Source organism: Homarus americanus, unplaced genomic scaffold (assembly GCF_018991925.1).
Source record: "Homarus americanus isolate GMGI-L3 unplaced genomic scaffold, GMGI_Hamer_2.0 scaffold30768, whole genome shotgun sequence".
Taxonomy (NCBI): Eukaryota; Metazoa; Arthropoda; class Malacostraca; order Decapoda; family Nephropidae; genus Homarus; species Homarus americanus.
Window position 1 is genome coordinate 1,597,501 of NW_024746690.1, and position 10,642 is coordinate 1,608,142.

Below are 10,642 nucleotides of genomic sequence, written 5' to 3' on the forward strand. Positions count from 1 at the left end.
GTGTGTGTGTGTGTGTGTGTGTGTGTGTGTGTGTGTGTGTACGTGTGTGTGGGGTGTGTGTGTGTGTGTGTGTGTGTGTGTGTGTGTGTGTGTGTGTGTGTATGATTCTCCTCTTTACTTTCTTATCCTCCTTTCTATCCTCCTTTATCTCTACCTCTGTCTCTTTCTCTCCTTCCTCTCTCCTTCCTCTCTCCTCCCCTTCTCTCTCCCTCTCCCTTTGTCTACATCCCTTCTCTCTTCCTCACCTTCCCTCTCTTCTCTCTCCTTTTTTCTCCTTCCTTCCGTTCTCCCTCTCTCCCCTTGCCTCCCCTCCCCCAGTTTTTCTCCCTTTCTCCCTTCCTTCGTTCCCTCTTCCTCCCTTCCTCTCCTTTCAACCCCCCTCTGTCTTCCTCCTCCTCTGCCGACACCTTCAGAGGGTGACATTAACGCTAGGGATTTGTTGCTCTATAAATTGTGCTTTAATCTTCATGATCTTATTGTTACTCTCTCTCTCCTTCTTCTTCTTACAGATGAATGATGCTGATGTCTTGACAAGATCTCAGTGAGAATGATGCAAAGTCTTGATGGATGAGTGGCCTTAGGTGAATAAGGTGGATGTTGGTGGATGCTGGTGGTTTAAGGAAGCGTTAGTGGATGTAGGTGGATGTTGGGGTGTAGGGTGATGTTAGCGAATGTAGGTGGATGCTAGGTGGATGTAGGTGGATGTTGGGGGGTAGGGAGGATGTTAGTTGGATGCTGGTGGATGTTGGTGGTCTAAGGTAGATGTTAGTGGATGTAGGTGGATGTTGGGGGGGTAGGGAGGATGCTAGTGAATGTAAGTGGATGTTGGTGGTGTATGGTGGATGTTAGTGGATGTAGGTGGATGTTGGGGGTGTAGGGAGGATGTTAGTTGATGTGAGGTGGATGTTGGTGGTGTATGGTGGATGCTAGTGGATGTAGGTGGATGTTGGTGGTGTAGGGAGGATGATGGTAGTTCAATATTGATGGATGACTGACCTTTCGTGAATTGTTGTGGATGTAATTTCCGCGGATGAGTCAATGGATAATATGACAGAATGCGGATGCCACAGTATGAATGGATGAATCATACCAGTTTCTACAGATGAGGCATTATTTAACCCTTTCACTACAGGGACGCCACATTTGACATCAGACGATTTCATTCAGCTCAGAGCGGAACCCATACGCAAGGGGCCTAGTATAGAAAATCTACCTTAATGGATGAATAATATCAGTCTATACGGATATCATAGATCTAGATGGATGAAGTATAGAAGAGATTACGGCTAAGAATGACGCTTAGTGTATACAGGACTTCAACATTGGCCGGCTAGACGTAAGGACAATATAGCAATTGTTACTGCCATATGATAGACCTTAATGGATAACTGGTGGTAACTGTCATGAGAGCTATATATACAGTCTAGATCATTGACTGGATGCAGAATGAATAAGAATGAAGGATGATGTTATACACTGATCTTATCGACTGGTGTACTCTGTGGGTGGGTGGGGTGGGTCGGTAGGTGGGTGGGTCGGTAGGTGTAAGGTTGGTGGTGGTGGGTCGGTAGGTGGGTGAGTTTACAGTATACATTCAGTTGCTTTGGGTTTCGGTTCTCTAAAGCATAATGTTGAACTGAAATACACAGTGGGCTTAACCCTCTTGCGTGTATGTCTGCCAGAGTGATAAAGAAGATTACCGAGAGATACCCTGAAATCCTAATCCAGCCATGGCGGAACACATTACCTAGGAAAGGATACATAGATACAATCCTTCAATATCCTTATAATCCTATGGTTCATATCCTATCAACACAGAGTTACCACAGTAGTCATTCTAACACACCTGGTCCTCACTAGTAAAAGGTCACTGATGATACTTCTTGGGTCATTTGAGGTCACTTTAGGTCATTGGGGTGCAGGGGCAGGTCGAGGCAGGTTAATTGGTTTGTTTTGTGGGGTGTTTTTGGAAGCTTCGACAATTTAGGGATCTCGACCTGATCATAGTTTCTTTCCCAAGAGCCCTAGGTATATTTTTTTTACATAAAGGTCCCAAACTCTTCAAAATTTAACCCAGGACTCTCAAACTCTCCACAATTTAACCCAGGACTCTCAAACTCTCCACAATTTAACCCAGGACTCTCAAACTCTCCACAATTTAACCCAGGACTCTCAAACTCTCCACAATTTAACCCAGGACTCTCAAACTCTCCACAATTTAACCCAGGACTCTCCAACTCTCCACAATTTAACCCAGGACTCTCCAACTCTCAGAAAAAATCAAATAGAGGCCTAAACTCTCCATAAGTTTAGTCGTAGGTGGCGTAAGTCCTATCTAAATAAAGGTCTTGTTTTGGTGAATATTTTTAGTTGTTTAGCTGTGAAAGTTTAGGTATTTAGCTGTATGTATTTCTGTGTTTAGCTGTGAATGTTTATATGTATAGCTGTAAATGAGTATGTGTATAGATGAATGTTTATGTGTGTATAGATGTGTATGTTTGTGTACATTCTTGAGTGTGTGTTTTGAACCTCGCCCCCTGCATACTAATGTAGGTAAGGTTCCTCTGTGGCGCCTGGAAGAGGAGGAGGAGGAGCAGGAGGAAGGAGAAGGAACAGGAGGATGAGGAGGGAGAGATGGATGAGAAGGAAGGAGGAGGGAGAGAAGGGGGAGGGGAAAGAGGGAGAGGAATAGAAATGACAAGAGAAGAGGGAAGTTAAGAAGAAGTAGAAGAAGGAGGAGAGAGAGCTGGAGAAAGAGGAGAAGTAGAAATAGAAAGAGAAGGAGTAGGAAGAGGAAGAGAAAGAAAAAGGAGATGGAGAATGAGGAGTAGAAAGAGGAACTACAAGAGCAGGAAGGAGAAGAGGAAAAGGAAGAAACAGTAAGAGAGATGTAAAAATGAATAGCTAATGAAATGATGAGTGGATAGAGGGAGGAGGGGGGTAGTAAGTGTGTATAGATAATAGAATATATAAGAAGGAGGAGGAGGAAGGAGAAGGAAGAAGGAGGGAGAGAGGGAGAGGGAGGGAGAGCCTAAGAAGACACATAGCTCTCTGGCGCCACTAGATAATTGCAGGTGGAGCTGTTGCCTTATTGTACGATGCTCCTGTAATAGTAAAACCCTCCCTCTTCCTCCACCTCTTCCTCCACCTCTTCTTCCTCTTCTTCTTCTTCCTCCTCCTCTTCTTCTTCCTTCATCGTCTTCTCTTTTTTTTTTACTCATATCTGTCCTCATTAAATCTAAGTTACTAGGAAATCATCTACTTGTAAGACTAAAATTATGTTCAGGTTCTCATTTGACTCTGAAGTAAGGGTCTGTAGTTTCTTTCTTAACGAGTGGGTAAAACTTCGCCAAATAAGGTAATCTGTTGAGTGTGTGTGTGTGTGTGTGTGTGTGTGTGTGTGTGTGTGTGTGTGTGTGTGTGTGTGTGTGTGTGTGTGTGTAATACTTACCAAAACATAATAATTATTTTTACTACTTTACTAAAAATAACCCTGGATGATATCTTAAATTCTATCATAATTATACTTTTGATTTTGGACGAAAGTATATATAGTATTTTAAAGTATTGTTAGTATGTTGGTGTTTAACTGATAAGCCTTATCTGACTGTAGTACATATTGACAGCCATAACTCTCACTAGAATATATTAAATCTTTATATTATAACAAGAACCACTAAAGTTTTGAAAGTATTGTTATGAGTTAATAGTAAGTTAGTTTAATTCATCTTTAGCCAGTACAAGTTAATAATTATTTCACCTAACCTAACCTAACCTAACCTAACCTAACCTAACCTACCATCATTAAGAGGAATAATGAGAAAATAATGTAAAAATATGTTTGTGTAATTATCCTGTACATTTAAGTGAATTATCAGACGTGGTGTAATAAACATGATATTTTTATTACAGGTGTGTGGGGGCCGGTGAGTACTCGTGCTGCCTCAACAGCTATCCTGCCAGGGAGGGTAAGGGCCGCTTCAGCTACTGTTTCCTGCTAGGGATTCTGTTACCCCTGCTGCTTTAACTATCCTGCCAGGGGGTGCTTCGGTTACCCCTGCCGTTTCATCTATCCTGCCAGGGGGTGCTTCGGTTATCCCTGCCGCTTTAACTATCCTACCAGAGGATGCTTGAGAGAGAGAGAGAGAGAGAGAGAGAGAGAGAGAGAGAGAGAGAGAGAGAGAGAGATCTTCCCACAACTTGTATCGACAGATCAGATAAAAATCCTCAGGTAAACAAAACCACAAAAAAAACTACGACATTCAACAAATACTTATGAGAAACAAACCATCAGCGTTTAGTTGGTTTTTAAGATCAGAAAAAAAAATTCACAAGATTGTTTTTTAGGACCAAAGATGCAACTACCTGTTAATTACCCTCGTGGTCTTGTAATTTGGCGAGGGAAGGAAGGTAGGAAGAACGAGAATTTAAACTGGTTGAGAGGAATGTTGACAAATTCCTTATATATATAATTCAGGCATCGGGATGTTAAGGTAATTAGTATGCATTATAAATCGAACCCTGGGCTAGAATTCTTCAGTAAAAGAAATGTGTTGAAGCAAAGAGCAACAGTGTGAAGGATGTGGCTGGGTAATGCTTGAGAATGTGTGTGTGTGTGTGTGTGTGTGTGTGTGTGTGTGTGTGTGTGTGTGTGTGTGTGTGTGTGTTGTGTGTGTGTGTGTGTGTGTTATAGATCTAAGAACCTGTTTTGTATCTATATTTTATCCATAACTATCTACCTAACTCTGCTAATTAGAGTGAATATTTGACAGTAATTACAATTCTCAGTGAAAGTTCCTCCCCATTTCTTCCTTCCTTCACTTCACTTCCTCCCTCCTCCTACTCCCTCCTCCTCCCTACCCCCCCATCTCCTCCTCCTCCCTCCTCCTCCTCCTCCTCCTCCTCTCCTCACCTCCTCCTCCTCCTCCTCCTCCTCCTCCTCCTCCTCACCTCACCTCCTCCTCCTCCTCCTCCTCCTCCTCCTCCTCCTCACCTCCCCTCCTCCTCCTCCTCCTCCCTCCTCCTCCTCCTCCCTCCCTCACCTCCTCCTCCTCCTCCTCCTCCCCCTCCTCCTCCTCCTCCTCCTCCTCCTCCTCTCCTCACCTCACCTCCTCTCCTCCTCCTCCTCCCTCCTCCTCCTCACCTCACCTCCTCCTCCTCCTCTCCCACCCTTCCACCTCCTCCTCCTCCTCCTCCTCATCCTCCTCCCTCCTCCTCCCTCCTCCCTCTCCTCCTCCTCTCCCTCCCTCCTCCCCTCCTCCTCCTCCTCCTCCTCCTCCTCCCTCACCTCACCTCCTCCTCCTCCTCCTCCCTCATCCCTCCCACCTCCCCCACCTCACCTCACCCTCCACCTCCTCCTCCTCCTCCTCTCCCACCTCCACTCCCCTCCTCCCTCCTCCCTCCTCCTCCTCCTCCTCCCTCACCTCACTCACCCTCCTCCTCCTCCTCCTCCCTCACCTCCTCACCCCCCTCCCTCCTCCTCCTCCTCCTCACCCACCTCACCCTCCTCCTCCTCCTCCTCCCCTCCTCCTCCTCCTCCTCCTCCTCCTCCTCCTCCTCCTCCTCCTCACCTCCTCCCCCCCCCCTCTCCTCCTCCTCCTCCTCATCCTACCTCCCTCCCTCTCCTCCTCCTCCTCCTCCTCCTCCTCTTCTCCTCCTCCCACCTCCCTCACCTCCCACTAAGGGTTTGTGTACACCTCCCCCCTTCCCTATCCAACTCTCCTTGTCCTCCAGTCAACATTCCAGGGGTTTTCTTCCGTGGCAGTCTGGAAGTCGGTAGGGTTATTTATTGGAATAGCCCACTGGATGAAGCGCGGCGTTGACCCATCCATTTGACCGCTCTTAACGCTCCTGTTGGCCATTCTGTTACAGAGATCTGTTCCCTTCTTCTCTTCCACTGCGGCTAATCTCCTCTCCCTAAACAGGAGATTCTGTTGTCCTTTCCCACTTAAAGTTCTCTTCTTCTTCTTTTCGCTAATTTGGGTGATCTGGTGTTCATGTTCCGAGAAACGACTTTCATGTGCTGTAAGTTTTCAATGGTGGTTTCTCACTCGTAAGTAGTTCAGTGGAAGAGCCTGTCGGACCAGACTACCTGTAAGTGTATACACATAAGAGTTGTGCAAATGTTCCAGTTATTTTCTTATTATATTAAAAAATTACGATCTATTTATATTTATTTATATTTAGTGTTATTGGTTGATTAATGAATGACTGTATACTATTTTTATCTGTTCAGTTTGTAACATCAGTTTTCGATCATCTGAAAAAAAACATTTGTGATTTTATTCATTTAATTTAATTTTAATTAAAAGTATTTTTGGAATTTTGTTTTTCAGGATCAGTGACAGAGATCTAAATAACTCCTACACCAGTGGCCCCTACTGGTCTGGCGCCTCAGGGACCCTCGCACGGAAGGTGAGCCCCAGGGACCCCTACATGGGCCGGGCCCACAGAGTTCTCGGGACGACACACCCAACAGGGACTCTCAGACCCTCCTGGGCGACGTCGCCTCCTAGGTCCTTCAAGCATGGCGGCTTGAGGACCTTCTCCAGGGTGGTGAACCCCAAGGGGTCCCACATAGGAGTGGAGCCCTCAGGAGGACACTCACAGGGTCGGAGAACCTTCCAGAGACCTAACAGGGGTTGGCAGCTCCCCTGGAACCCCAGGGGCGGTGTGGAAAACTCAGGGACCTTTCCAGGGGCAGCAGAAGCCCCACGGACCCTCCAGAGGCGGCGGCGCAGGCAAACACTCTTTCAGAGGGACGATGGTTCCCCAGGGATCCAGAGGCAGTTGCGCCCCCAGGGATCCTCCCAGGGGCGACGTAACCGTCCTCCTAGGGGCAACGACACCCTGAACGACTGTCATAAAGATGGCAGCGCCCCAAGGATCCTCCCAGGGATCCTTCCAGGGACGGTGGCGCTCCAGGGGATCCTCCAAGGGACTGCGGGGCCTCCAGGGATCCTCAGGGCAGCGGCGCCCCAGGACCCTCAGGGTGCAGCCCTTCTGGGACCGTTAAAATGGTACCCCCAGGGGCCCTATGGCATGCTTGGTCTTTGGCATGCATATACACTCCAGCAGTCACTTACAACTGTGATTGGTGGACTATTCTTTAATCCATCAAATTTCAGCCAATAGGAGAAAAAAAGAGCAGTCAGTCAGCACAACACCCCAACTTATGTTTTCCTTTGGATATTAGTCTCCAGTCTCGTTTTTCAGGCTGCGATGACCGGCCGTTATGTTATTTAACATTTCATCTCCCAGAGTTCTAAATAAAAACTCTCGCACCCAGTGACCCAACGTCCGGCTCTCCAGAACCCTTCCAGGTGGTGCTGGTGCCTCCAGGGACCTCTCGGAAGGGTGGAGTCCCAGGGACCCTACCATTGGCCGCGGAGACCCCGTGTCTCTTCTAGGCGACGGGGCCCCAAAGGACTCTCACAAGGACCCTCCCAGGGCGACAGCCTCCTCAGGGTCCTTCAACAGGCGGCAGCCACAGGGACCTTCTCAGGAGTGGTGGCGACCAAAGGGATCCACTTAGGGACGGTGGAGCCCTCAGGGACACTCAGGGGCAGCCTCAGGGACCCTCCAGGGTCGCCGATGCCCAGGGACCCTCCAGAGCTATTGCACAACCTTTCAAATTAACGATTGTTCCCCAGGACACCCAGGACGATTGCTAGTCTGGGCCCTCCCAGCGGCGGTGGTACACCCAGGGACCCTCACCATGACATCAGAGGCTTTCCCAGGGGTGGTGGTGCCCCCCAGGAACCCCAGAAATGACGACAGAGCCAGCGACCTTCCTCTAGGGACTGCAGTCAAGGACCCTCTCTTATGGGCTGCGGCGCCTCGGGAACCTTTCAGAGGCATCGGCGCATTCACGGACCATCCCAAGTACGGTGACCATACCAGGAACCGTCTATGAGCAGCAATCCCAGAGCCTACAGGGCGGCTGAGCCCCTTCGAGGGGCGATGGCGTGCACCCTCCTAGGACGGGGCCTTAGAATTCTCTGGAATGGTTGGGCCTACAGGGACCATCACAGCAACCCCCTCCACCACACGAGACTCCGGGGCGACGGAACCGTCCTCCGGGGACGGCACGGAGCAACCTCCCAGGGGTGCCTGAACGACTGTCCTAAAGATGGCAGCACCCCAAAGGATCCTCAGAAATCCATCCAGGGACGGTGGCGCCCCCAGGAACCCCTCCAGCGTTGGTGGCCGTCAACCCACCCTGTGAGCAGGGTCCCCGGTTTTCCCAGGGACGGCGGAGCCCAAGGACCTCACCTCAGGCCATCAGTACAGTGGCGCCCCAGGTCCCCAGAGGACCCTCCAGGTGCGTCTGAGTCCACAGGGGCCTTCCAGGGTGCCTCAAGGAGTCCAGGAGTGACAGCGTCCCTTGGGACCCTCCAGGGTGCGACGCCCCCGAGGACCTCCGGGTGGCCTTCTGGGACCGTTAAAGTGGTGCCCCCCTAAGGGCCTAGCATTTGGTCTTTGTGTCATATATGTTACATACTTCCAGCGCCTTAACTGTGATTGGTGGACTATTCTTATAATCACCAGTGCAATAATAGGAGAAAGAAGCAGTCAGTCAGCACAACACCAACTTATTTTTCCTGTTGGATATTAGTCTCCGTTTAGTTGTTCAGGCTGCGATGATACTGAAATGTGATGGTCGGTGTATTTATTTAACGTTTCAACTCCCAGAGTTCATACTTCAAAAACTATTGCATCAATGGCCCTACAGGCTCTCTAGTCGCCGCCGCCTCTGGGAAGTGCCTAGAGGCTTCCACTGGACCGGTCCCTGGGCGCCACCGCGGAGTTCGCTGCCCCTGGGAGGGCCCCTGTGGTCCCGCCGCTTATGGGAGGGTCGTGTGGTCACAGCACCTGGAAAGGAGAGTCAGACCTGTAGGGCCCCTCGGTTGCAATAGTATTTAATTTAGAACTCTGGGAGATGAAACGTTAAATAAATACAAACCCATCACATTTCCAGTATCATCTTGGCTGAACAACTAAACGGAATATCCAACAGGAAATAAGTTGGGGTGTTGTGACTGACTGCCTCTTCTCCTATCTGTAATTTGTGATTAAATAGTCCTACAGGTAAGCAAGACTGCTGAAGTATGTAATATATACACACAAAGAAAATGCCACCCCTGAGGCCCTTAGTAGTGGGTGGAGCCGTCCCTGGGTGGGTCCCTAGAGGCGCCAGGAGTCCTGGGAGTTCCTGGAGGCGCCACCACCTGGGAAGGCCCCTGATAGCGCTGCCGTCTTTGAGAGGCTTGGGCGTGCCACCCGCTGGAAGGGTTCCTAGAGCGCCGTCGTCCCTGAGGCTCCCTGGATTCTCCTGTTGGTCACCTCTTCGCCTATACCGCCATTGGGGTCTTGTTGGAGCTCTGTAAGTATTTCTGTCTGATGCGGAACTCCACCACCAGGTCCATCACCCACATGCTCTAATAGTTTGCTGGGCGGTGTGTACTGTACAGCGTGTCAGTTGGAGAAGGTAAAATAGTAATAAACTAGCAACCAATACCAAGTGGGTATCAAAAGTTTGAATTAATATAAATATTTGTATTAATTTGAATTATTAGTGAAAATATTTGAAATAAAAGTACCTTTTATAAATACTTGTACTACATATATGAATGATTGTGTCTGTTTGTGCTAAAAGTAATGTTAATACAATAATTTATAATATAAATGTAAATTAATGCTAATATTTTTATTAAGATTATTTTATAATTATTTATTCTATACAGTAAATGCAGTAATTCATATATTTGTAATAAAAGTATAAATTGGGACAAATATTTATTAATTCTTACAATACAATATAATAGTGTAAGTTTATACTAATTACATTCAAATATTTGTACTAGTGGAACAATAGCTAGTGATAATGACATAACAGTAATACAAACAATATACTGTACTCGTGTGTGTATAAGAACAGGTACTGAGGCCGAGGTGAGACGGAGAGTCACACAAAGAAGGAAAACATAAAGTTGTTCCAGAGTCAGCAGAGTGGAGGAAGAACCACGTAAATGGCGATATAAAAGAGAAGTAAAAAGTAAGACAAAGAAAGAGAATGACAAGTGTTCTATTGAAATAATTCTTACTTTATACAATAACAGGAGTACCCAATCAGAGGTTCCATTCCTAGACCAATCAGAGATCTCCATTCCCTGTGGACCAATCAGAGTTCCATTCCCTGGACCAATCAGAAGTTCCATTCCTGGACCAATCAAGAGTCTCATTCCTTGACCAATCGAAACTCCATTCCCTGGACCCTAACATACATAACATCCTGATATGATATACTTTCACTCTACAAAAATGTCAATTACTCTCGCCGTCTGTGATTTTCAATGTTTCACTTTTTGGTAATTTCACAGAAATCTCATCTTTGGTAATTTTGTTCAGAATCTCCAGTACAGGTGTGTGCGGGGGTAATTAGTGGTTAATTACCACCACCCTCCCTCCAAAAGTAGAATCTGAAAACAAGAGAAAAATGAATATATTCAGAAGGTAAAAAAAAAACTATGACAGCTAAATGACAAAAGAATAAATAAAACAAGAGAGATAAATATAATTAAGAACAATATGAAGAAATTATAAGTAAGGTAAAAGAAGAGATTATTAAAAACAATGAAAC

At 47.1% G+C, this 10,642-nt stretch overlaps 1 protein-coding gene across 1 annotated transcript in view; it reads left to right on the forward strand.

The window, feature by feature from the left end:
• Positions 1-6,360, forward strand: part of LOC121879395 — a 355,762-nt gene extending 349,402 nt beyond the window's left edge. The window contains exons 10-11 of the transcript XR_006091322.1: positions 3,913-3,968; positions 6,336-6,360. The gene's annotated coding sequence lies outside the window, so the exon portion shown is untranslated. The remainder of the gene's footprint in view (positions 1-3,912; positions 3,969-6,335) is intronic.
• The last annotated feature ends 4,282 nt before the right edge of the window (positions 6,361-10,642 follow it).